The sequence below is a fragment of the Eschrichtius robustus genome, chromosome 13 (assembly GCF_028021215.1).
Source record: "Eschrichtius robustus isolate mEscRob2 chromosome 13, mEscRob2.pri, whole genome shotgun sequence".
NCBI lineage: Eukaryota > Metazoa > Chordata > Mammalia > Artiodactyla > Eschrichtiidae > Eschrichtius > Eschrichtius robustus.
In genome coordinates this window covers 38,831,160-38,853,061 of record NC_090836.1, presented here as the reverse complement: position 1 = coordinate 38,853,061, position 21,902 = coordinate 38,831,160, and the positions used below count along the sequence as shown (strand labels likewise).

The following is a 21,902-nucleotide window of genomic DNA, read 5'->3' as shown; positions in this document are numbered from 1 at the left end:
TCTACAGTAGAGAAGAGATTGAAAATGTGAAGACAGAGTAACCCGTGGAGTAGGCCCCCAGGGGATCTGTTTCAGAGCAGAGTCCCAAGTGTACCAAGGCTGATGGCTTCACTGTTCCACAGGAAAATGCAAAAAAAGTGTAGTTCATAAAAATTTAGTTTTTTGGTGTTGCAAATACATTTCTTTTAGGAAATCATGATGTTAAAGAGATGGGAGGACTGTTATTTGTCAGCATTACAAAGTTAGCAGTCCTATGTCAGTTCCCAAACTGTTAGAAATGGTAATGGCCTGTAAATCTTAAAGTCTGGAATAAATGGATCTACAGCACCAGTAGAAACCTAAGCCTTAATCGAGAGAAGAGACAGTTCTTCCTCTGTGATGGAGGAAAACAAGTGTGTGTGTATATAGACAGTTACAGACAGATTTGGTAGGTACAGGGAAAGAAGTTGAGGAAGTTATTTCCTATAAAGACGGTGATAAGATCTTCTGCTGGGTTCAAGGTTGAGGGGCTCAGTGGGAGTGATTGTAGGGTGAGACCTGAAGGGAGTGGTAAAAGAGTGGAGGAGGTGCTGTGGGGAATTGGAGACTAACCTGACAGAAACTGGAGTCTTCAAATTTGGAATAATGTCTGACTATATTTTGTTTAGATTTGCTCTTTCATGAAATTGTCCTTGGTCCTTGTTGTATTCTCTCCCTCATTTGACAATCCCTGCCCCGACCCAGCACTTTCTTTTTATTCCTATTAGGTCATTTATATTCTTCCTTAGTTTTTGTACTTATCTGTACCCACTAAACTGTCTCTGACACACTGTTCATTTATCTATAACCACCTCATAGCACCCTCCAGATAGTAGAGACCCAATTGATTGTTGCTGAAATAAATTTAATTCCACACAGAAGACAACTGGACAATAATCAGTATCATCCTGATTAAAATTCTTCACAGTTGTGAAAACAAGAATAAACCACTGGCTTTTAAAAAAAATTCCTGTAAACTAACTTAGCATGCATTTTTCATTTCTTACAAAGATACTATATATTTCATCATGTTTTGCTTGTAAGAGTCTTAAACTGTACATCCTTTGAATTCATACACTTCTGCTATAAAAATGCCACAGAGCTCATTAAACTAAAAACTTCATTGGAATAGATATGGAAACTGAGGACCAGAAAAATTAGACAACTTGTTCAAAACTGCAAAGGTCTTAAGTGACAGTCTATATTAGAACCACGTTCCCCATGTAACCAAGTGTCTTTATACCATGATTAATTAGCCCTCTTGATTTGATTTTTATTTTGTATTGAATTCAGAAGAGTTAAATTAATGATAGCTGTTATCTCTGATAAAGCTCTGTCAAAAATGATACACTGATTACCTTTCATTTCTAAAGATGCTAATATAGGTTTCTGTTGCTGCATGACAGGTTTGATATGTTAAGTGCTGGGTAAAGTGCAACATTCTAATTGGACAATCAGTTGAAGTTTGTTTTATGATGCATATCATTTGTGTATTTTATGGTTGTAATAAAATCTAAAATTTTGATAGTGGTGGTTGGTATATCAATCTTTACTCCTACATTTTATAGTTCATCTTTTATTTATTTAAAACTCAGTATCTCTTTATTATATTGTAAATAAAAAATACCGAAACAATAGAGAGAATAACATATCTTCATCATGCAAACATTATTAGGAGAATACTGCATGTACAGAAATACACATGGTCTTTTCCCTGGGGATGCAAGAGATGGCCTATCATAAACCATCATCCTCTTTTCTATTTGCACATGAAAGTAAAAACCACTAGCACATTAGCACAAGAGTGTTTTTCTCTTAAAACATGCTCTCATAATAACTAGGTGGCCAACTGTAAAAAAGTGAAAATTTTACTATCTGCCAGTGAATAAATATATCAAAAGATTTGTGTTGTTTAGTTTTGCTGAAATGGTATATTGTTATTGTCAATTTAAAAATTGCGGAGGGAGGAACACTCCCAAACTTGTTCTACGAGGCCACCATCACCCTGATACCAAAACCAGACAAAGATATCACAAAAAAAGAAAATTATAGACCAATATCACTGATGAACATAGATGCAAAAATCCCCAACAAAATACTAGCAAACAGAATCCAACAACACATTAAAAAAATCATACACCATGATCAAGTGGGATTTATCCCAGGGATGCAAGGATTCTTCAATATACACAAAACAATCAATGTGATATACCACATTAACAAATTGAAGAATAAAAACTATATGATCATCTCAATAGATGCAGAAAAAGCTTTTGACAAAATTCAACACCCATTTATGATAAAAACTCTCCAGGAAGTGGGCATAGAGGGAACCTACCTCAACATAATAAAGGCCATATATGACAAACCCACAGCAAACATCATTCTCAATGGTGAAAAACTGAAAGCATTTCCTCTAAGATCAGGAACGAGACAAGGATGTCCACTCTCACCACTATTATTCAACATAGTTCTGGAAGTCCTAGCCACGGCAATCAGAGAAGAAAAAGAAATAAAAGGAATACAAGTTGGAAAAGAAGAAGTAAAACTGTCACTGTTTGCAGATGACATGATACTATACATAGAGAATCCTAAAACTGCCACCAGAAAACTGCTAGAGCTAATTAATGAATATGGTAAAGTTGCAGGATACAAAATTAATGCACAGAAATCTCTTGCATTCCTATACACTAATGATGAAAAGTCTGAAAGAGAAATTATGGAAACACTCCCATTTACCATTGCAACAAAAAGAATAAAATACCTAGGAATAAACCTACCTAGGGAGACAAAAGACCTGTATGCAGAAAACTATAAGACACTGATGAAAGAAATTAAAGATGATACCAACAGATGGAGAGATATACCATGTTCTTGGATTAGAAGAATCAACATTGTGAAAATGACTATACTACTCAAAGCAATCTACAGATTCAATGCAATCCCTATCAAATTACCAATGGCATTTTTTACAGAGCTAGAACAAATCATCTTAAAATTTGTATGGAGACACAAAAGACCCCGAATAGCCAAAGCAGTCTTGAGGGAAAAACACGGAGCTGGAGGAATCAGACTCCCTGACTTCAGACTATACTACAAAGCTACAGTAATCAAGACAATATGGTACTGGCACAAAAACAGAAACATAGATCAATGGAACAAGTTAGAAGCCCAGAGATAAACCCATGCACCTATGGTCAACTAATCTATGACAAAGGAGGCAAAGATATACAATGGAGAAAAGACAGTCTCTTCAATAAGTGGTGCTGGGAAAACTGGACAGCTACATGTAAAAGAATGAAATTAGAATACTCCCTAACACCATACACAAAAATAAACTCAAAATGGATTAGACACCTAAATGTAAGACTGGACACTATAAAACTCTTAGAGGAAAACATAGGAAGAACACTCTTTGACATAAATCACAGCAAGATCTTTTTTGATCCACCTCCTAGAGTAATGGAAATAAAAACAAAAACAAACAAATGGGACCTAATGAAACTTCAAAGCTTTTGCACAGCAAAGGAAACCATAAACAAGACGAAAAGACAACCCTCAGAATGGGAGAAAATATTTGCAAACAAATCAACGGACAAAGGATTAATCTCCAAAATACATAAACAGCTCATTCAGCTCAATATTAAAGAAACAAACACCCCAATCCAAAAATGGGCAGAAGACCTAAATAGACATTTCTCCAAAGAAGACATACAGACGGCCACGAAGCACATGAAAAGATGCTCAACATCACTAATTATTAGAGAAATGCAAATCAAAACTACAATGAGGTATCACCTCACACCAGTTTAAATGGGCATCATCAGAAAATCAACAAACAACAAATGCTGGAGAGGGTGTGGAGAAAAGGGAACCCTCTTGCACTGTTGGTGGGAATGTAAATTGATACAGCCACTATGGAGAACAATATGGAGGTTCCTTAAAAAACTAAAAATAGAATTACCATATGACCCAGCAATCCCACTACTGGGCATATACCCAGAGAAAACCGTAATTCAAAAAGACACATGCACCCGAATGTTCATTGCAGCACTATTTACAATAGCCAGGTCATGGAAGCAACCTAAATGCCCATCAACAGACGAATGGATAAAGAAGTTGTGGTACATATATACAATGGAATATTACTCAGCCATAAAAAGGAACGAAATTGAGTCATTTGTTGAGAAGTGGATGGATCTAGAGACTGTCATACGGACTGAAGTAAGTCAGAAAGAGAAAAACAAATATTGTATAGTAATGCATGTATGTGGAACCTAGAAAAATGGTACAGATGAGCTGGTTTGCAGGGCAGAAGTTGAGACACAGATGTAGAGAACGGACATATGGACACCAAGGGGGGAAAACTGCGGTGGGGTGGGGATGGTGGTGTGCTGAATTGGGCGATTGGGATTGACATGTATACACTGATGTGTATAAAATTGATGACTAGTAAGAACCTGCAGTATAAAAAAACAAACAAAGAAAACAACTAATACTAAACTTTCATTGGGTTATTTGTATGGAAATATGTTAGGAATAAACCTATCTAAGGAGGTAAAAGACCTGTACTCAGAAAACTATAAGACACTGATGAAAGAAATCAAAGATGACACAAACAGATGGAGAGATATACCATGTTCTTGGATTGGAAGAATCAACATTGTGAAAATGACTATACTACCCAAAGCAATCTACAGGTTCAATGCAATCCCTATCAAACTACCAATGGCATTTTTCACAGAACTAGAACAAGAAATTTTACAATCTGTATGGAAATACAAAAGATCCTGAATAGCCAAAGCAATCTGAAGAAAGAAAAACGGAGCTGGAGGAATCAAGCTCCCTGACTTCAGACTATACTACAAAACTACAGTAATCAAGACAGTATGGTACTGGCACAAAAACAGAAATACAGATCAATGGAACAGGATAGAAAGCCCGGAGATAAACCCATGTACATATGCTCAACTTATCTTTGATAAAGGAGGCAAGAATATACAATGGAGAAAAGACAGCCTCTTCAATAAGTGGTGCTAGGAAAAATGGACAGATGTGTGTAAAAGAATGAAATTAGGACATACCCTAACACCATACACAAAAATAAACTCAAAATTGATTAAAGACCTAAATGTAAGGCCAGACACTATCAAACTCTTAGAGGAAAACATAGGCAGAACACTCTATAACATAAATCACAGCAAGATCCTTTTTGACCCACCTCCTAGAGTAAGGGAAATAAAAACAAAAATAAACAAATGGGACCTAATGAAACTTAAAAGCTTTAGCACAGCAAAGGAAACCATAAACAAGATGAAAAGACAATCCTCAGAATGGTAGAAGATATTTGCAAATGAAGCAACTGACAAAGGATTAATCTCCAAAATATACAAAGCACCTCATGCAGCTCAACATCAAAAAAACAAACAACCCAATCCAAAAATGGGCAGAAGACCTAAACAGACATTTCTCCAAAGAAGATATACAGATTGCCAACAAACACATGAAAGGATGTAGAACATCACTAATCATTAGAGAAATGCAAATCAAAACCACAATGAGGTATCACCTCACACCGGTCAGAATGGCAATCATCAAAAAATCTAGAAACAGTAAATGCTGGAGAGGGTGTGGAGAAAAGGGAACCCTCCTGCACTGTTGGTGGGAATGTAAAGTGATACAGCCACTATGGAGAACAGTATGGAGGTTCCTTAAAAAACTAAAAACAGAACTACCATATGACTCAGCATTCCCACTACTGGGCATATACCCTGAGAAAACCATAATTCAGAAAGTGTCATGTACCACAATGTTCACTGCAGCTCTATTTACAATAGCCAGGACATGGAAACAACCTAAGTGTCCATCAACAGATGAATGGATAAAGAAGATGTGGCACATATGTACAGTGGACTATTACTCAGCCATAAAAAGGAATGAAATTGAGTTATTTGTAGTGAGGTGGATGGACCTAGAGTCTGTCATACAGAGTGAAGTAAGTCAGAAAGAGAAAAACAAACACCATATGCTAACACATATATAAGGAATTTTAAAAAGCAGTTCTGATGAACCTAGTGGCAGGGCAGGAATAAAGACGGAGACACAGAGAACAGACTTGAGGGCACGGGGGCAGGGGGAGAGGGAAGGGAAAGCTGGGATGAAGTGAGAGAGTAGCAGTGACACATATACACTACCAAATGTAAAATAGTTAGTGGGAAGCTGCTGAATAGCACAAGGAGATCAACTCGATGTTTTGTGACAACCTAGAAGGACGGGATAGGGAGGGTGGGAGGGAGACGCAAGAGGGAGGGGATATGGGGATATATGTACACATATAGCTGATTCACTTTGTCATACAGCAGAAACTAACACAACTTTGTAAAGCATTTATACTCCAATAACGATGTGGAAAAGTTTTTTCTTAATAAAAAATAAAAATTATAATTTTCTCTTTGGCAAATGCTATCATTTGACCTTTGATTAATTTTTATGAGAGAACATTTCCCCCAAAACAAATATGTAAAGAGATTTTTACATACGTTTTTACATAAAAGAATGTTGTACCAGAAGTCTCTATCTGGAGTTTTTACTCCTAGAGGTGGGATTCTCCTGGGTGAGGACGTGCATATATATGTAACAAAGCTACACTCTCATTCAGTCGGATGGCTCATAACAGTGCTTGTTGATCTGGTTACAGCACATAATTCTTGAAACAAAGTTTTCAGTGATTGTCTTGGTCATCCTTTATCACATTCTTTATAATGTACTGTTATAAACTCCTCTATATCATTGTTCCTTCAAATATCCCAAACACAGTAGAGCCCATCTAAATTCCCAAAGCTCATATCCAAAACTATACATTGTAAAACTCCCAAGACTTTGAAATAGAAACAGACAAGGCTGCCATTCATATATTCCTATATACTCCTTCCGCAATTATTTACCAAGTCCTAACTGAGGGACAGGCGCTGTGCCAGGAGCTGTTGTTCGGAAAGTGTTACGGCATTGTTCCCAGCGCTCACTGTGTGAGGCAGACACTGAGCAGACCAAACACGCTGAACAGGATGGGGTTGTCAGAGAAAGGAGGAGGGGGCACGGCAGCCAGCCTAGCCTGGGCGAGTGCGGCAGGGAGGTACCCAGTCGGCGGGGTCCCGAGAAAGTGGGGAGGAAAGTCATCCCAGGCAGGGTTCAGCGTGGCTAGAAGAGCGCAACACGCACGGAAAGGGAGGAAGGGGCAGACGACCCGAAAAGGTGCGAGCGGCAAGGTTGGATGTGACTGAGACTTGGGTGAGCCAAGTCTGCGGGGTGGCCCGGGGGCAGAGCTTCATCACTCGGGGCTGCTGGCTGGACAACGACGTGGGCGGGGTGGGGGTGGGGGGTAGGGACTGCAAGGACCCGCTGGTAGAAGAGGGGTAGACACCGACGGCAGGAAGAGTAGTCAGGAGCGTGAAGAAATTGTCCGGAAGAGAAACTATAACGTTAAAGAGTCAGTGACTTTAAAAAACAGCGTGAAAGGTATTTTTGAGGTAAAATAAAAGATTTGACGACCCGACGGAGAAGGAACTGACAACGGCACGAACATTCAGTATCGCACGCTCCGACATATTCTTGAATGAATCATCGCATTCCACTATCTAACCATCAAGTGGATCCGGATCAAGTTTAATTTTTTTGTTGTGGGAATTAAGACACGGGGATATGCCTAGGCTTGATGAGTCACGTGGGAAACCTCTCCAAGGCCTTTTACAAATGCCCACCCGGAGGGAAGAAAGAGGTGGGCTTACAAGTTATGGCCACTTCAGCTTCCTCGCAAGATGTAATTCAGGAGGGCAACGCTGCTGGGTGAAAATTCAATACACCGCCAAACAACATATCGACACTCCTTTCAATATCAGATTACCATAAAGATAGGATAGCAAATGCCGCGCAAACCGCCTCACGTCCCGGTCCCCAAGACCCTTCTTCATTGTCTTCGGCAGTTTAGCCCGTACAGCCGCCAAAGCAGGGCGGACTCCAGCGTGCCACGCACGGCGCATGCGCAGAACCCGAGGCTTGGGAGGAGAGCTGAGGCTCTGAGGATGTTTCCCAGAAGCCCGGGCCACTCGCTACCGTCCTCCCTCTTGCTCGCAGGGCGCGTGACGTGACTCCGCCCGTCACGTTCCTCTGTCGCAAACGGTGGTTTGCCAGCGCCCCCTTGCGGTCCGGTTGAGCGCTGCAGCCGTGCACGCAGGGCCAGAGCGAGCGAGTAGAGAAAGCGCGGAGGGTCCCGCCGCCGCCGCCGCCGCCGCCGCCGCCGCCGCCGCCGCCGCCGGCGTCACCGTAGCGCGCCGACCTGTGGTAGCGCGGCTGAGTGGATAGGAGCGGAGCTGGGGGTGAGGGGGAAGAGGACGCGCGGAGCGGGGAGGGAGGAGGCCAGACGAGGCGGGGGGAGGGGGAGCAGCGGTGGCGCAAGCCGCGCGGAGCCGCGCAGCCCGGGTCCGCTGCCGCCTCCCGCCCCAGGCAGCAGAGCCGGCGCCCCAGCGGCCCCCGGAACACCTCAAAGCGGACGAAGGAGTCCATGTTGGGGAACTTGGCGGCGGCGTGACGGGGACCTAGGGACCTGCAGTGGGGCCGCCGCCGCCGGAGCCAGCGCCTCGACCTCAGTCTGAGGTAAACACGGGCCGACCCTGGGGGTGGACGGGCGCGGGCAGCTGTCGGGGCGGGGTGGGGGTTACGGGCCGGCGCAGAGCCGGTGAGCGGGCCCGGGGCGACGGGAGGGCGGACAAAGTTTCGGAATCCGCGCGGCCCAGGCGGCGTTCTGCGTACGGAGGAAAGTTGAAGCCGCTTCTCGAAGCGGGGAAAGCTGCGGCGGGGAGGGCCCCCCCGGGAGGGCCCCCCCCTTCCCTCTCGCCACCCCACGAGGGCGGCCCCGTTTCGGCCGCCGCCGCCTCGCTGTCGGTATCCCGTCCCATTTCCTCCTTGTGGCCTACCCGCCTCCCGCCGCCTCCGCCGGCGCAGCCCGTATCCGCCCGGGGGTCCTGGGGGAGTGGGTTGAGGCTAGAGGCTCAGCTACAGGGTCGCCACACGACCACCCCCTCCCTCCGGGGAAACGTGTCCTGCTGGGCTTCCGGGCGCTCCCTGACCCCCGCGCCCGCTTGACTTGGGAGACTTTGCTTTTGTCAATAGCGTCCAAGCCCGCTTGTGAAACCAAACTTTACTGCGCCGTGACCTCTCGGAGTGCGCGACTAGGGAAGTGCCGGCCCTTCTGAGCATCCGCGTTACCCCATGCCCTGAATTTCAAACTCTTCTCCCACCGCCGATTTTTAAACCAATTTCCTGGACTGACAACAGAAGGGCCGGGAGATCTAAACTTAACTGCACCAGTCGCCCCTCCTCAGACACTAGGAATTTTGAACTATTAAAGTCAAATCTTAGAGATGGCTGGCCGTCTTGCTCCCCCTGCTCCCCATTTTGAAAAATGGTTCTAAAAGTAAGCGCCTGATTTAGAGTAGTTGATTAAAACACTCAGACTCGAATGCGGAATTTTAGAATATCCTCAACATATTTCTGTACCGCATTACCTAAAGTGTCTACGAGGTGAGCGTTTTTCATTCATTTTGGATTGCATTTTGACATCTTTGTCATACTACTAGTGAACTGAGATCTTTAGGCAAAACTGACCAAAACGTTTTTAATGTAATGCTTTGGCTAGTAGATGCTGTTCTAAAATTTTCCCAATTTGGGAAATTCACTGAATATTGGAAAGAGCATGTTTAATAGATGCATTTTTTTCGTTTTAAAAGAGAAGCTAATTCATACATATATGACCACTTACCTCAGTAGCAAGATATTGAAGTACATTCTTAAATAACTGGTGGTTTTTGTGTTTTATTGGTATTAAAATTTTGATATGTAATCAAGTCTTTTTCCAGACTGTTGCTTTCTATTTCCTGTTTCTTTGGCAGTTGGCTTAATCATTTCACTTTTTTTGCTCTTGGCTAAGAGCTTCAGTAAAAAATTTGTGGGACTTTTGTTTTTGTTGTTTAACTTACTGGGCAGAAGAAATGAAACTGTCTTTGGATTTCTTTTGTCTTATACTATCCTATCAAAGATAATCTGAATTTACTTTGTGTTTTGTTTATGCAATATGAAGGTTTTTTTTAAAAAATTAGCAATTCTTATTGTAACTGCATTTTTTCGCTGTATTATTTTTTGGTGCTTGCAAGTACAGTAATAATCATTGCCTTTTACATTCAGATAGTGACCTTTCTGCCTGAGAATTTGAGTACATCTTAAGTTTTTGGCTGGGTAAGATTTGGATGTCTCCTTACTCTTAAGTGTATTCATGCTGTAAAGACACTCTTCACTATGTTAAGGGGGAAAAGAACTGTGGAAGAAAATGGAAAATTGTTCCTAAATATGCTGCCTGAAACATATAGCATGGAGAAATTTTTAAGGGAAATTTTTTTGTATGCCTTTAGGCAGTGGTAACGGGGTCCTTGGGTTAAGATTGAAACTTTTCAGAGATCATTCGGCTTCCCCATAATCCTTGGGCACTAACCAATACTTTAAACAGTTTTCTTTAAAAGCTGTGCTGTTAATCAGAGATAGGATGAATCAGTGTTGTTACATGATGTTGATTCATCAGTAGCATCTTTTAGTAATAAGAGAGTGCAGAATTATCCTACTCATCTATCTAATACTGAACTTTTATTTTTTTTAGTTTTCATCAGTGAGAAATAGCTGTAAAACCTTACTAAGGAGAGTGGCAGGCATAAAAGTAATAGTCAGCCCTAGAATAATTTTCATTGTAACTTCCTTTTAGTAAGCTCTGCCATCATTTACGCTTGTCTTTTAGTGATGTAAATTGGATCTTGACTTACCTTGCCCAGTGAAATAATTTTTTTTTTTAAATTAAATTTATTTTATTTTTGGCTGAGTTGGGTTTTCATTGCTGCTCACAGGCTTTCTCTAGTTGTGGCGAGCAGGGGCTACTCTTCATTGCGGTGCGCGGGCTTCTCAGTGCGGTGGCTTCTCTTGTTGCGGGGCACGGGCTCTAGGCGCGCAGGCTTCAGTAGTTGTGGCACGCGGGCTCAGTAGTTGTGGCACACGGGCTTAGTTGCTCCGCGGCATGTGGGATCTTCCCAGACCAGGGCTCAAACCCACATCCCCTGCATTGGCAGGCGGATTCTTAACCACTGCGCCACCAGGGAAGCCCCAGTGAAATAATCTTATTTGTATCTTCTATCCTGAAGAGTAAGTTAATAGCTTTGTATCTTATCTTGCATCCGAGTGCTAACTTTTAGTAACACTGACTAGAGCCTAGAGTTAAAATACCCTTTATCATTTTATTGCTGTTCCCAAGACTCATCTTTGCATTGTTGTGGTCCTCGCTTTTCTTATTTAAAGCTGTGGCTTCGTAATTCCTAGTACTTAAGCACATAAAAGTTCAATATAAAATGTAAAAACAGCATTGTCATCGCTCACAAAATAATGTCCTAGAAGGTTTCACCATGACCTTTCTTCACCTAGAATCTTTGACACTCAACAGCCAGAGTGATCCTGGTAAAATATATCAGATCATGTCACTTCTCTTCTCAAATGGCTTCCCTTCTCAGTCGTAGTAAAATCCATAATCCTTATTATGGTCTCCCAGGCTCTGAGCCTTTTGAGTCTCTTCATCCTCTCTGACTTCATTACTTCACTCTTTCTGTTCTACTACTGAGATGTTCTTTGACTACTCCGTAAAACACAGGCCCTCCTCCCACATTTCTTAGCCCTTTTTAAGCCAGATTTTTCTCCATAGCACTTAACAGTTTCCAAGATACTGTAGAATTTACTAACTTAAGTTTATTATGTTTTTTTCTTTACTCAAATGCAAGTTCTATGAGAATGGGGTTTGTCAGTTTGGGTCACTGTTTTGTTCCCAAACACTGAACAATGTCTGACTTACAGTAGATACTTAACAAATACATAATGAATTAACGTGCTTTCAGCTAGAAAACATTAAAAATAGTAAGTGTGGTTTGAAACTTGGGACTATGCAAGTCTCATTCTTTTGCATAAACTGCTGATATAACTTGGAAAAAAGAGATGCTAAAATGGAATCACAGTGGCCTCTAACATTGAAAAAAAAAAAAAAAAAAAAAAAAAAGAAAAAAGTTTGTTGGAGGAATGTGAGCTCCCAAAGAATACTGTGAAGGTCAGAGAGGAGGTGAGTGTGGTATTACAGAAACCAAAGGAAGAGAGTATTTCAAGGGGAGGGTAGAGTCAAGTGATGATGAGAGTTGAATAAGGTGAGAGCTGAAAGATTTTTCTTTGGGGAATCCCCTGGTGGTCCAGTGGTTAGCCCTCCACACTCTCACTGCTGAGGGCCCGGGTTCGATCCCTGGCCTGGGAACTAAAGTCCCACAAGCTGCGTGGTGCGGCCAAAAAAAAAAAAAGAGGTTTTTGTTTACGTTTAACAACATGGAGCTCTTTGGGCTTTATTTATTTATTTATCCATTTATTTATTTATTTATTTATTTATTTATGGCTGTGTTGGGTCTTCGTTTCTGTGCGAGGGCTTTCTCTAGTTGCAGCAAGCGGGGTTCACTCTTCATCGCGGTGCGTGGGCCTCTCACTATCGCGGCCTCTCTTGTTGCGGAGCACAGGCTCCAGACGCGCAGGGTCAGTAATTGTGGCTCACGGGCCCAGTTACTCCGCGGCATGTGGGATCCTCCCAGACCAGGGCTCGAACCCGTGTCCCCTGCATTGGCAGGCAGATTCTCAACCACTGCGCCACCAGGGAAGCCCCATTGGGCTTTTGAACAAGCAGGATAGTAAGCTTATTTTTAAACTGATGCTCCAGTAATTGCGTAACTAGGTCTAAAAGTACTGGGATCAAAGATTAAGAAATTATCTACTCACATTACAGAAGAGACTTCATGTTTATCAGATATTTACTGTGTGCCAAACACTCTGTTCTAGACATTTTGCATGAATTTTCATTTGATCTTTTCAGCAGCCTTGCAGTATTGGTTGTATTTAATCCATTTTACAGAAAGGAGTCTGAGGCTCTGGAGAAGTTAAGAAGTAAGATGACTTGCTAAGTGTCAGAGCACTTGCTAAGAATCTATACCCAAGTCCATCTGACTCTTTGGCCTTTAGTTAGTTGCTATGTCAGTTGACCTCCCAAACTCTGCATCAGTGTTGTCTAGTAGTAGAACTTCCTGTGATGATGGAAGTGTTCTGTATCTCTGCTGCCCAATATAGTAGCTGATAGTAACTGTAGTAGATAGTGGCTGTTGAACACTTGAAATATAGCCAGTGCAGTCGGGGAACAGAATAGTGGTACTGTGTTGGACAGTGCAGATATAGATCAAAAGAATCCCATGAATAATAAAGCAGAGTCTTTTCTAATTATAAGAAGAGATGGAAACACATATTCTTCATTTGAAAGGAGTACTGTTTTGCTTATATTCTAGTTTTAGATGCTGTAAATGAATATAAGTAATCTTTTCCTTTTTTTTTTTTAAACAATCTCAAACTGTCAGAAAAGTTGCAAGTGCAATGCAAAGAACTTTTCCCCCAAAGCTATTTGAGAGTAAGTTGCAGATGCAGTCTCATCACCCCAAACAAGGACAAGGACTTTCTTTCTGTTACATAAACAATATTAAAATTAGGAAATTAACCTTGCTATATTACTACCATATAACCCTCAAACCTAATCCAAGTTTTGCCAGTTTTCACAGTAATTTCCTCTATAACAAAATGATCCAGTTCAGAATTTTGTGTTGCATTCATTGAATTGTAATGTCCTTCAACCTAGAACAATTCCTTAGCCTTTTATTGATTTTCATGACCTTGACACTTGGAAAGATTACAGGTCAGTTTTGTTGTAAAATTTCTCTCGATTTGGATTTGCCTGATATTTCTTCATGATTGGATTCAGACTGTGCATTTTTTGGTAGGAGTATCACAGTGATGATACTGTTTTCTCATGGCATCCTGTCAGATGGCATAATACAGTGTCTATTTGTCCTCTTACTGATGATGTGCACTTTGATCTCTTAATTAAGGTGAAGTCTCCCAAGCTTCTTCACTGGCAAGTTTTTTTCCTGTCTTAGTAATTAATAAGTACTTTGTGGGGAAGTATTTTGAGACTATATTAAGCCCATTCCTTATCAAACTTGCTATTTGTTGATTCTCAGATTGTCCCAGCTTTGGCCAGTGAAAGCCCCTTCAAGCTAGTTTCTGTGTTCTTTTGACTTGCTTTGAGCACTTCCTTACTTTTTGACACAAGAAAATGTTCCAGGCTCACCTTAAACTTTCCTTGCCACAGCCCTGGAATCAACCATTTCTCCAAGGAGTGGTTTCTTTTAGTGGAGAAAGGAGTTTAGAAACCAAGATTTGAGCGCTGTCTTTATGTCTCCATCTATATGTAAAAAAACATGAGTTGGTACCAGTTTCTCCAATTTCAATACACAGTGTTTGCTTTAGTTTTCTCCTTCTCATAATGTATAACTCCTTTCTCTTAAAAGGAATAGCCTAGCTCCCATTATCATCCTTAGTGTTTTTACTTACATCATCAATACCCGGTATGTAGCCAGTTTCCCATTGCCACTGCTGCTTTCTCCCCCGTCTTGCATAACATTTTCACTCTACTTTGGCTCTGACACCTTGTGCCAGGATGCATTCCTCATTCCAGGCTTCTCTTATACCTCATGCAGAGCATCTTGCCATTCTGCTTGAGTTCTAGTACCTCACTCTGGGTTCTTTCACTATCCCTCATGAGGACACCTTGGTCACAGAGTTGGGTTCCAACACATCCAGGAAGAATAGCAGCATACAGACATGTTCTTTTAAGGATTATACTTACTTGTTTTTACAAAAGATTATTACACCAAAAGTTATAGTGAAAATTAATGACCAGATATGTTCTCAACTTTTAATTTAACCCCCCTTGAGATTCTCACATCTCTTAGTGATAAGACTGATCTTCCTCCTTATTTTTCCTTTTACCTTAGAGTTCTCAGATGTACTTTTGAGAGAGTCTTCTTAATGTAATTTTAGCAGTAAGGTAAAAATTAGTTGAGTTCTTTTGTATGTAGGTTTTGGAGTCAATCAGACCTGGCTTTGAATGCTGATTGTCCCATATACTACTGATTGTCACCTTTCCTAGGTGACTTAATCAATGTCCCAGTTTCCTCACCTATTTTAATTTTAAGTAACATTTACCTGAGTCCAGTGGTAATAGCAGCTAACTCCATCTCTATCTTTCATCCCCTTAAGTTAGCTCTGTTTAGTGAGTGATTTTCAAGCCTTTTTAGCAGTGTTCTAGTATTGAATCTTGGTGGTGGTTTAATTTAGAATGTACTGTGGTATGTGTTTTGAGAGTTACATGTGCAAAGGTGTGCCAGAGTATTCAGTTCATTTCCTGATAAAAAGTAGGCATTCTCTCTACCTTTAGTTCTGTGCTCCAGGTTTGTTGATATCTATGTGTCTATTAGGTCTGGGGATGAAACATGGCCCTTGCTCTTGGGGAGCTTAGTCCTAATCAGGCCTTCTTTATTGCTCCCCAGTGTTGTTTGTATTTTTTCCTAACTAGTTTTCCATAGCTTCCTCGCTTTCCCCACTTTTTGCTGCTGGATTATTTTCGAAACTCCCGATTTAAACATCTCAGAAACTACTCTCAAAATAGATAAGTGAGAGAGAGGTGGACTTTTCCTTAGTGATTCTCTACTTTTTACAAAACACAATTTAAGTCCTACCTTGGACTTAAAGTCCCTTTACATTCTGGCCCATAATTGTGTCTTTGCCCTTATCTTCTATTAGTGTTCTAAATGAATTCTTTCTGACTAAATTAGTCCTGAAAAGTGACCTGTACCTCACATTTGGCACTTAGCATATGCTATTTTGTTGTTCATCTTTTGTATCCTATTTTTGCACTTCCACTTTTTGAAAGGATATTGTATCTTAATCTATCTTTGTAGTCCAATGCCAGGCCCAATACCCTAACCATAGTAGTAGTTTAGCAGCTTAAAGTAAACTAAAACAGAAATATAAACATTAAAAAGAGCAGCCACAGCAATATTGCTTTGAAAATTCTCTGGGATCAGTGAAACAGCTTACAAATGATACATGATTTGTTAACATAAATATTTTGTATGCCTGGATGGCCTGTCAAGAAAATTGTTTCTTTAAACTACTGTTCTAACTGGGAATAAAATATTAATAACTTAAAATTTTGTAAGCTATCATTCACCGGAAAACCTTATCATAGAAAAGCCTTCTTCAGGGGCTTCCCTGGTGGTGCAGTGGTTAAGAATCCGCCTGCCAATGTAGGGGACACGGATTTGAGCCCTGGTCTGGGAAGATCCCACATGCCGCGGAGCACCTAAGCCCATGCACCACAACTCCTGAGCCTGCGCTCTAGAGCCCGCGAGCCACAACTACTGAAACCCACGCATCACAACTACTGAAGCCCGCGCGCCTAGAGCCTGTGCTCCACAACAAGAGAAGCCACCGCAGTGAGAAGCCCGCACACTGCAACGAAGAGTAGCCCCCGCTCACCACAACTAGAGAAAGCCCGCGCGCAGCCACGAAGACCCAATGCAGCCAAAAATACATAAATGAATGAATTTATTAGGGGGATAAAAAGGCTTCAGATAGGACAGCTTTAATGATTTAGGCCATATTTCTTTAGGAACTGTTTGTTGTACATGTCCAGTTACTTGGACATAAACATGAGTAATATGAGGAAGATGCATGAAACAAAATATCTTTATTGTTTCAAAACTGCTACAGAATTAGATAAAACTGAAACAGAACATGAAGGAGAAACAAATTCAATCAAGCCCTTAAAAAAAGTTTATAGTATGTTTCATATTAATATAGCCATTTCAACTTTCTTTGATTATTACTTGCATGATGTAATTTTTTCCCATACTTTTATTTCTGTACTTTTATTTACTATGTCCTTATGTTTAAAGTGAGTTTCTCTCCCCCCCACCCCCTCCCACCCCCATGATGTCACGCTTCCTTCCTGGCTGTTCCTAAAGGCAGCCATGGAGCTCAATAAAATTTACTTTCCTGGAAAAAGAAAATAAAGTGAGTTTCTTGCAGACAGCATGTCAGTCTTTTTAACAATCCAATCTGACAATCTCTTAATTGATATATTTAGATTATTTACATTTAATGTAATTATTGATATGGTATGCTCCTTTGTTCCCCATTTACTGCCTTTTTTTCATTCTCATCCTAGGGCTTTTTTTTTTTTTTTTTAAACATATACATATATCTATTCTTTTTCAGAGTCTTTTCCCATATAGGTTATTACAGAGTATTGAGTAGAGTTCCTTGTGCTATACAGTAGGTCTTTGTTGATTATCTGTTTTATATACAGTAGTCTGTATATGTTAACCCCAACTTCCTAATTTGTGCTTTCCCCACCCCCAACCCTTCCCCTTTGGTAACCATAAGTTTGTTTTCTGAGTCTGTGAGTCTGTTTCTGTTTTGTAAATAAGTTCATTTGTATCATTTTTTAAGATTCCACATATAAGTGATATCATATATGTCTTTCTCTGTCTGACTTACTTCACTTAGTATGATAATCTCTAGGTCCATCCATGTTGCTGCAAATGGCATTATTTCATTCTTTTTTAATGGCTGAGTAATATTCCATTGTATACATGTACCACATCTTCTTTATCCATTCCTCTGTCAATGGACATTAGGTGCTTCTATGTCTTGGTTATTGTAAATAGTGCTGCAGTGAACATTGGGGTCCATGTATCTTTTTGAATTATGGTTTTCTCTGGATATATGCCCAGGGGTGCGATTGCTGGATTATATGGCAGCTCTATTTTTAGTTTCTTAAGGAATCTTCATACTGTTCTCCATAGTGGCTATACCAATTTACATTCCTACCAACAGTGTAGGAGGGTTCCCTTTTCTCCACACCCTGTCCTGTTTGTAGACTTTTTGATGATGGGCATTCTGACCAGTGTGAGGTTGTTGTAGTTTTAATTTGCATTTTTCTAATGCTTAGCGATGTTGAGCATCTTTTCATGTGCCAATTGGCCATCTGTATGTCTTTGGAGAAATGTCTATTTAGATCTTCTGCCCATTTTTTGATTGGGTTGTTTTCTTGATATTGAGCTGCAAGAGCTGTTTGTATATTTTGTAGATTAATCCCTTGCTGGTTGCATCTTTTGCAAGTATTTTCTCCCATTCTGTGTGTTGTCTTTTTGTTTTGTTTATGGTTTCCTTTGCTGTGCAAAAGCTTTTAAGTTTAATTGGGTCCCATTTGTTTATTTTTGTTTATATGTTCATTACTCTAGAAGGTGGATCCAAGTAAGTCAGTCTTTTTAACAATCCAACCTGACAATCTCTTAATTGGTATAGATTATTTACATTTAATGTAATTATTGATATGATATGTTCCTTTGTTCCCCATTTACTGCCTTTTTTGGACTAGGTGAATATATTTTAGTATTCTACTTTAAATTTATCTTTGGCCCTTTTTTGGGGCTGCATCTCTTTGCATTATTTTTTAGTGGTTGCTTGAGATCTTCTCGTGACAACTTGAAATGTGCCTAGTTTGAATTGAAGTGTGCAGTAAATATAAAATACACACTAGATTTAAAAGACTTACTACCACAAAAATAATATAAAATGTCTCATTTAATACATTTTTTATTGATTATATGTTGCAGTATTAATATTTGGACATAATAGGATTAGTAAAATTTATGAAATTGATTTTATCTGTTTTAACTTTTAAAATATGGCTACTAGAAAATTTAAAATTATATATGCAGCTCACATTATATTTCTGTTGGACAATACTGCTCTAGGGATCATAATATATATGCCAGAAGATTTACTTAGAATTCATATTTACCGGTTGAACTAAATGCAGAAGCCCTGTAATTCCCCAGTGACATTTATCTTATGTTGTTGTATGTATTACACGTATACATGCAATGAAAACCCCATTAGACAATTATGCAGTTTTTGCTTTCAATAATCATATACTTTTTAAAAGGACTTTAAAGGAGAAAAAGTAGTTTCTTAAATATTCCTAAATATTTACTATTTTGTTGTTGTTCTTTGTTAATGAAACTTCAGTTTTCTCTCGTGTTATTTCTTTTCAGCCTGAAGCACTTCCTTTAGCCTGTCTTTTAAAGTAGCCCTGCTGGTGATAAATTTTCTTAGTTTTTCTTCACTGAAATGTCTTTTCCATTTTCATTTTGTTTTTCTTTTGAGTTAGTCTTATTTGATGTACACAAAACTTTGTCAGTTTTTAAATTTGTGCCTTTCACCAAGTTAGGGAGGTTTTTTGGACGTTATTTCTTGAAATATTTTTTCCTGTTCCAATCTCTTTCTCCTTTTTCTGGACATGATTAGAACTTTGGATGTTGTCCATAGGACCCTGAGACTCTTCATTTTCTTTCAGTCTTTTATTTCTCTGTTCTTCAAATTAGATCACTTCTATTGTATCTTCACATTCACTGACTCATTCCTTTGCATTTCCATCCTGTTGTTGAGATCTTATTTCAGACATTGTAGTTTTCACTTCTGAAATTTCCATTTGTTTCTTTTTTTTTTTTAAATATAGTTACTATTTATCTGCTGAACCTCTGTCTTGCTATTCATTTCTAAAGTGTTACTTTTTTCCCCATGGAGCATAACTTATTTATATATTTAGTTTAAAATCATGCCTGACAAATGTGTTGAGTAAATATTATCTAAGGTTATTATACATATTAATAAATCATTCATTCAAAGCTGTTTATTGGGCACTCATTTGAAGGCATGGTGCTGGATCCTGGGTTATATAGTGAATAAGGCAGATAACAGCTTAATAATTTTATAGTCATTTGAGTCATTAAGGGTGTTACTGCTTCTCATTGTTTGAATATTTTTAATATTTAGTGACTTGGATTAATATTTGTTTTATTTTCTGGCAAAAGGCTAGTGAGTTCCAATCCTACTACTTACCACTGGCTTTGAGACCTTGGACAAGTTACTTAATTTCACTGTATGTAAAATGGAGATACCTTCTTCAAAAAATACTGTAACAGTTAAATGAGATAACTTATGATATATCAGAAAGTAATGGCTACACCAGGACCAGATGGCTTCACAGGCAAATTCTATCAAACATTTAGAGAAGAGCTAACACCTATTCTTCTCAGACTCTTCCAAAATATAGCAGAGGGAGGAACACTCCCAAACTCATTCTACGAGGCCACCATCACCTTGATACCAAAACCAGACAAAGATGTCACAAAAAAAAACTACAGGCCAATATCACTGATGAACATAGAGGCAAAAATTCTTAATAAAATACTAGCAAACAGAATCCAACAGTACATTAAAAGGATCATACACCATGATCAAGTGGGGTTTATCCCAGGAATGCAAGGATTCTTCAGTATATGCAAATCATTCAATGTGATACACCATTTTAACAAATTGAAGGATAAAAACCGTACGATAATCTCAGATGCAGAAAAAGGTTTTGACAAAATTCACCACCCATTTATGAAAAAAAACCTCCAAAAAGTAGGCATAGAGGGAACCTACCTCAACATAATGAAGGCCATATATGACAAACCCACAGCCAACATCGTTCTCAATGGTGAAAAACTGAAACCATTTCCTCTAAGATCAGGAACAAGACAAGGTTGCCCACTCTTACTGCTATTATTCAACATAGTTTTGGAAGTTTTAGCCACAGCAATCAGAGAAAAAGAAATAAAAGGAATCCATATTGGAAAAGAAGAAGTAAAACTGTCAACTGTTTGTAGATGACATGATGCTATACATAGAGAATCCTAAAGATGCTACCAGAAAACTACTAGAGCTAATCAATGAATTTGGTAAAGTAGCAAGATACAAAATTAATGCACAGAAATCTCTTGCATTCCTGTACACTAACGATGAAAAATCTGAAAGAGAAATTAAGGAAACTCCCATTTACCGTTGCAACAAAAAGTATCAAATACCTAGGAATAAACCTACCTAAGGAGACAAAAGACCTGTACGCAGAAAACTATAAGACACTGATGAAAGAAATTAAAGGTGATACAAACAGATGGAGAGATATACCATGTTCTGGGATTGGAAGAATCAACATTGTGAAAATGACTGTACTACCTAAAGCAATCTACAGATTCAGTGCAATCCCTATCAAATTACCTATGGCATTTTTCACAGAAATAGAACAAAAAATTTCACAATTTGTATGGAAACACAAAAGATCCAGAATAGCCAAAGCAGTCTTAAGAAAGAAAAACGAAGCTGGAGGAATCAGGCTCCCAGACTTCGGACTATACTACAAGGCTACAGTAATCAAGACAGTATGGTACTGGCACAAAAATAGAAATATAGATCAGTGGAACAGGATAGAAAGCCCAGTGATACATCCACGCACATATGGTCACCTTATCTTTGATAAAGGAGGCAAGAATATACAATGGAGAAAAGACAGTCTCTTCAATAAGTGGTGCTGGGAAAACTGGACAGCTACATGTAAAAGAATGAAATTAGAACACTCCCTAACACCATACACAAAAATAAACTCAAAACGGATTAAAAAGCTAAATGTAAGGCCAGACACTGTAAAACTCTTAGAGGAAAACATAGGCAGAACACTCCATGACATAAATCACAGCGAGATCCTTTTTGACCCACCTCCTAGAGTAAGGGAAATAAAAACAAAAATAAGCAAGTGGGACCTAATAAAACTTAAAAGCTTTTGCACAGTAAAGGAAACCATAAATAAGACGAAAAGAGAGCCCTCAGAATGGGAGAAGATATTTGCAAATGAAGCAATTGACAAAGGATTAATCTCCAAAATATACAAAGCAGCTCATGCAGCTCAATATCAAAAAAACAAACAACCCAATCCAAAA

General features: G+C 39.5%; 1 protein-coding gene across 2 annotated transcripts in view; it reads left to right on the top strand.

The window, feature by feature from the left end:
• The first annotated feature begins 8,431 nt into the window (after positions 1–8,431).
• The window catches only part of SCAF11 (SR-related CTD associated factor 11), a 72,496-nt gene continuing 59,025 nt past the window's right edge, over positions 8,432–21,902 (top strand). For both annotated transcript variants that reach the window (XM_068559840.1, XM_068559839.1), the window contains exon 1: positions 8,432–8,667. The gene's annotated coding sequence lies outside the window, so the exon portion shown is untranslated. The remainder of the gene's footprint in view (positions 8,668–21,902) is intronic.